A 6,517-nucleotide genomic window follows, 5' to 3' on the forward strand; every position below is an offset into this window, starting at 1 on the left:
ACATTGACCAAATTAGATTGTGCCAAGTAGATGATATCTTTGTATTTGCATTTTGAGCAAATAGTGATGGTCTGTTTTCCTATCATATTAATTACTGCACTGGGTTCAATTTGTGATGTTTGCAAGTCAAATTAATTTCCATATGGGCAGCAAAATGAAAAAAAATATAATGTAATCTAGAGTTTCCACTGATCATACCAAAGATAAGCTGAAAACGCAATGAAAAGAACTGGTTGGCTTATTACATGGAGCTTATATTCACATGTGCTTATTTTCTTAGGATAACTCGTAATAACTGTCCCTAAGAAACTTGGCTAATAGAACTGGCATCTATATCTATCTATCTATACCTTTTTCTATACTAATTACAGACTCCCTAGACCGAATTATTACGGTTTAGATCTGCCGATATAATATCCATATAGAATAAGGCATACAGGCCTGGTGGGGCCATGTTTTCATGTTGTAGATCAACACGTATAACTTTCTGTTATAATTTTGTTTAATTATGTTATTTGTTTCCTTAAATGACTCACATACCTTTCTCAAATTGGTGAAAGAGATTATACTAACTGCCATATAAAAGAATCTACTATTCCACCGATCCCCTTCCTATTCATTCTTTCTCCTCCCGATTGAAAATTTCCAGTGTCCCCTCCTCTCTCTCTCTCTTCGTTCTCTCTCCCCATGGAAACTATTCCACCAAGCCACCCTCTCTCGATTCTCTCTCGCTGCCCCCGCCCGGTCTCTCTCAAACTGATGAAAACACGGTTATGGCATGGATCTGGCATGCCTCGAATTTGATTTCCTCATCTAAACCAGGTTCTTTTCTCACAATGTTTTATGTAGATTTTGTTTCTTGGTCTGTTTACCATAACTTTTCTGTTGTATCCCGATTCAGTTTTTACTGTCATGTCCTTCGATCGTGTTGCGCTTCGATCCATCCAAAATAGGTATTTATTTGTTAGATTCAGATTGGATCCCGGATCATCTCACGTACAATATTCGGATGGCTCTTGGAGATCTCACTTTCTCCCATGCAAAGCAAAGTCATGGGCTCTCATATAGTGATCCAAACAAGTTAGGGCATCGATCTGGGGTGGTCAGGGAGCTTATTGCGTGCAATATGTTTTCATCCAAGATCAGGTCCGTTTCCAACACTATTTTGTATGCAGTTTTTTTCGTCTTTTCACAATAATTTTATTTTTGGATTCTGATTCAGTTGTTTATTGTCGTGTCCTTCGACCATGGTGTGCTTCAATTCATACCAATTAGGTTTTATTCGTTAGATTCACATTCAGTCCCAAATCTTCTCACGTAAAATTGGTGGATAGCTCATGGAGATTGGGTCCTAGGAACACAACTATATATGCCCATAAGGTTATCTTATAAATTAAACCAGGTTACTCTTTACATACAACATCAACTTCTAAGAGCCTCCCATCCATCAAAGGGCCGCCCAATATTTTTCTAATGATTTGTCATATTCCTTTTTATCTCACATTATTAGAGTACACAGTTCATATTGCTTACGTAATACATGGCAACCAAGAGCTAATTGAAGATTTAATAATCTCCACAATTTTGTGCTCCTTACTTTCTTTTTCTTTTGAAATTGGTTTGTGTTCCTAATTTGGATTATTGTTTTTTCTTTGTTTGCTGTAGCAATGCCGTTTGATGTACTTGATGCACTTAGCAATGAGAAGGGTTAAATAGGCAACTAGGGTCTATAGAAGTTATAACAAATTTTCAGGCTTCTCCATGAATTTAATTGTTTCTGGGAAATATGATACATGCCAAGGTGATGAAACATATGGTATACATATTAAAGCATTAATCCAGGAAGGTTCACAATATGAAATCAAATTTTAGTGTTACACAGGCGTTGAATTTCCATCCAGTAGAAAGCGACAAGATACTATTTTTTGTGCACATGATAGATAGCCTCTCCTTTTTGATTGGATACTAAAATTTTGAGAGATGAAATGTCTACATTTGTTTCGATAGCAGAACAAAGCTTCACAGTTTTTAGCATTGAAGTTCTTTCCAGCGGGAGACACTATATGATTTACTTACCTGTTACACCTATATTTGTGAACAATATCCATTCCGGTGGTTTCTCCATATTAACATCGCTTTACTTAGCAGGTGTGATTGGCATCGCAACTTACATTGGACATACTACAAAACCCAGGCAACTCATGGGGTTTGGAAGATTTGAGATGTTGTTGTCCGAATTAAGTTAGTATACTGAATGGAACTAAATGAGGCAACTTACCATGCTCGCTAATAGTTATATCTCTAGGAATATACGGGGATTAGAAGTTTAATGTTACGCTATGGGGTGAGAAGGTTTACCAAATTGATGTGGGTTCTTTGGGGCCTACTGTCATAGTAATATTAACCGCTGCCAGAAAATATAAAGGTCGGTATTTATATTAATGGGATGTAAGTATTGTTATGTGCATATTTATTTATACAAAAGTTAATATCAAGTGCATGCAGAGTTGCAGACTACTCGCTGTCATTTATAGGAGCAACCCAAGTTTCCAAATGAGGTGTAATAGCTATCCTGCAATTATATAAAGAACTATTTTTCTACCACATGAACCAATACTTCTGTAAATGCAAAAAGCATGTATTGCCCCAAGATGCCATTCTGGAGGAAATGGAGGAAACCCACCTGCACAATTCAAGGGTAAACGCTTCGTAAAAGAAGAACACTACAAGAAAAAGCTGAAATCACTTGAGAATCAGAAAACTAATATTTCTTATCAATTTTTTTACATTCCTTTGTTACATTTTATTGTGTGCTAAAGTTAAATACTATAGACTCAATAATTATATTGATTAATACATCAGGTACTACTTATAATGTTGCAAATGGAGCAAGGAAGTATAAAGGTAAGGGAAGAACTTCTGTCACAAGTGTGAAAAGGAACCTAATAGGACATATCGAGGGTGCATCTCATTATTTAGGAAGTAATTTTTCATGTACTGACGTATGTATGCCACATTATGTAGCGGGCTCCCCTACTGTTCCAAGGTAAAAAAAACATGTCATATTAATTGTAGCACAAACTTAAGCTAGAGATATGTGATTTGAGTGCAGCAACAACTTGCACGTTTTAGGCACAAGCAAATCAAGAAAATACGTGGATAGCAACTGATATTTCAGTTCATATTAGATGACTATACCTCAAGTATTGCAACCAACATTACTATGTATAAAATATTTTTAGATTAAGAAAACAATTCGTCCGTATTGCATGCAAATGTTGAATGGGAGCCTTTTCTACTATATGATGCTCTATACTGTTCACTATCTACTACATTCCACAGTATATATAATTCTTATTTTTTTCATAATTAACATAAATATTTTATGTTTTTTAGTAGAAGTATGTTGCTGACAATATATTATTGTGCAGGACACCAAAAAGACTAGGAAAGGAACACCTTTTGTGTTGTATTCAGATGAAGAGTTGGAAAGTAAGGTTAGTCCGGAGAAAGATGAATTCTTCCAAGAATTAAGACCTAAGAGAGATTGTAAAATAACTCTTAGATATGGCAGTGCTGACCTAATACCAGAAAATAATATTGATGTTGGACATGCAGAAATCAAAGGAACTGAGATCAGTCAAAGATCAAAGGAATTCAAGAGATTCATAAAGGGAATCAAAAGACAAGTCGAACATGGATGAATATTTAGCAACATTTAGGATGTAACACAACGTACTGGAACATCAGATTTTTACTTTATATATATATACTTTGTTGTTAATTAGTCTCTTTCCTTTATATCGGCAAATTACTAAAATGCCTTATATCTTGAGTAGATGTTAGCTTTATATCTTCAATAAATGTCTAAAACAATTTAATCTTGGCGACCATATTCAACATGCGTCAAACTCATAGTGAACCAAATCAAAAAACAACATAATGTATTTGTTACAAAAATACCAGGAAATAATCATATACATACCCACTAATCTATTTGGAAAATTTAATGATAACAAAATATAATGTAGCATATGCAGGTGATCAAAGAATCCAAACGTGCAAATACACAAAGGAAAATAGGTAAAGTTTGCTACCTGAGCAACCAATCTCAAACGTGCGATACGAGAATCTAATGTTAGTGAATTGGACATCATTAGCAAGGCCAAAAATGAAAGAGCTACTACAGCTGACAATCTCAATAAGCTAGCCCGTGCATCGCACGGGTTGACGACTAGTACAAATAACATGTCACGATGATTGCAATGGAGGAGTGACGTACCATAGCACTGTTGGGGAACGTAGTAGAAATTCAAAATTTTCCTACGCGTCACCAAGATCTATCTATGGAGAAACCAGCTACGAGTAGAAGGAGAGTGCATCTACATACCCTTGTAGATCGCTAAGCGGAAGCGTTCAAGTGAACGGGGTTGATGGAGTCGTACTCGTCGTGATTCAGATCACCGATGATCCTAGTGCCGAACGGACGGCACCTCCGCGTTCAACACACGTACAGCTCGACGATGTCTCCCACGCCTTGATCCAGCAAGGAGAGAGGGAGAGGTTGAGGAAGACTCCATCCAGCAGCAGCACAACGGTGTGGTGGTGATGGAGGAGCGTGGCAATCCTGCAGGGCTTCGCCAAGCACCTACGGGAGAGGAGGAGGTGTCACGGGAGGGAGGGAGGCGCCAAGGGCTCAGGTATGGATGCCCTCCCTCCCCTCCACTGTATATAGGGGCAGGGGAGAGGGGGGAGGCGCAGCCTTGCCCCTTCCTCCAAGGAAGGGGTGCGGCTAAGAGGGGGGGAGGAGTCCATCCTCCCCAAGGCACCTCGGAGGTGCCTTCCCCCTTTAGGACTCTCCCCTTTTTCCTATATCTTGGCGCATGGGCCTCTAGGGGCTGGTGCCCTTGGCCCATGTAGGCCAAGGCGCACCCCCTACAGCCCATGTGGCCCCCCGGGGCAGGTGGCCCCACCCGGTGGGCCCCCGGGACCCTTCCGGTGGTCCCGGTACAATACCGATGACCCCGAAACTTGTCCCGATGGCCGAAACAGGACTTCCTATATATAAATCTGTACCTCCGGACCGTTCCGGAACTCCTCGTGACGTCCGGGATCTCATCCGGGACTCCGAACAACATTCGGTAACCACATACAAGCTTCCTTTATAACCCTAGCGTCATCGAACCTTAAGTGTGTAGACCCTACGGGTTCGGGAGACATGCAGACATGACCGAGACGTTCTCCGGTCAATAACCAACAGCGGGATCTGGATACCCATGTTGGCTCCCACATGTTCCACGATGATCTCATCGGATGAACCACGATGTCAAGGACTCAATCGATCCCGTATACAATTCCCTTTGTCTAGCGGTATTTTACTTGCCCGAGATTCGATCGTCGGTATACCGATACCTTGTTCAATCTCGTTACCGGCAAGTCTCTTTACTCGTTCCATAACACATCATCCCGTGATCAACCCCTTGGTCACATTGTGCACATTATGATGATGTCCTACCGAGTGGGCCCAGAGATACCTCTCCGTTTACACGGAGTGACAAATCCCAGTCTTGATCCGCATAAAACAATAGATACTTTCGGAGATACCTGTAGTGCACCTTTATAGTCACCCAGTTACGTTGTGACGTTTGATACACCGAAAGCACTCCTACGGTATCCAGGAGTTACACGCTCTCATGGTCAAAGGAAGAGATACTTGACATTGGCAAAGCTCTAGCAAACGAACTACACGATCTTTGTGCTATGCTTAGGATTGGGTCTTGTCCATCACATCATTCTCCTAATGATGTGATCCCGTTATCAATGACATCCAATGTCCATAGCCAGGAAACCATGACTATCTGTTGATCACAACGAGCTAGTCAACTAGAGGCTCACTAGGGACATATTGTGGTCTATGTATTCACACGTGTATTACGATTTCCGGATAATACAGTTATAGCATGAATAAAAGACTATTATCATGAACAAAGAAATATAATAATAACACTTTTATTATTGCCTCTAGGGCATATTTCCAACAGTCTCCCACTTGCACTAGAGTCAATAATCTAGTTCACATCACCATGTGATTAACACTGACAGGTCACATCACCATGTGACCAACATCCAAAGAGTTTACTAGTGTCACTAAACTAGTTCACATCATCATGTGATCAAGACTCAATGAGATCTGGGGTTTGGTCATGTTCTGCTTGTGAGAGAGGTTTTAGTCAACGGGTCTGAACCTTTCAGATCCGTGTGTGCTTTACAAATCTCTATGTCATCTCCTAGATGTAGCTCCCACGTTCTATTTGGAGCTATTCCAAATAACTGTTCTAATTGGAGCTATTCTAAATTATTGCTCTTTCGGGATTGACAAAACCTTCTGGTTGTATCACATACAACCTTTCCTCAATAAAATCGTCGAGGAAACAATGTTTTGACATCCTATCTGCAAGATTTCATAAATAATGCAGTAATCGCTAATATAATTCCAACAGACTCTTAGCATTGCTAC

The sequence above is a fragment of the Triticum dicoccoides genome, chromosome 3A, assembly GCF_002162155.2.
Source record: "Triticum dicoccoides isolate Atlit2015 ecotype Zavitan chromosome 3A, WEW_v2.0, whole genome shotgun sequence".
NCBI classification, from domain to species: Eukaryota; Viridiplantae; Streptophyta; class Magnoliopsida; order Poales; family Poaceae; genus Triticum; species Triticum dicoccoides.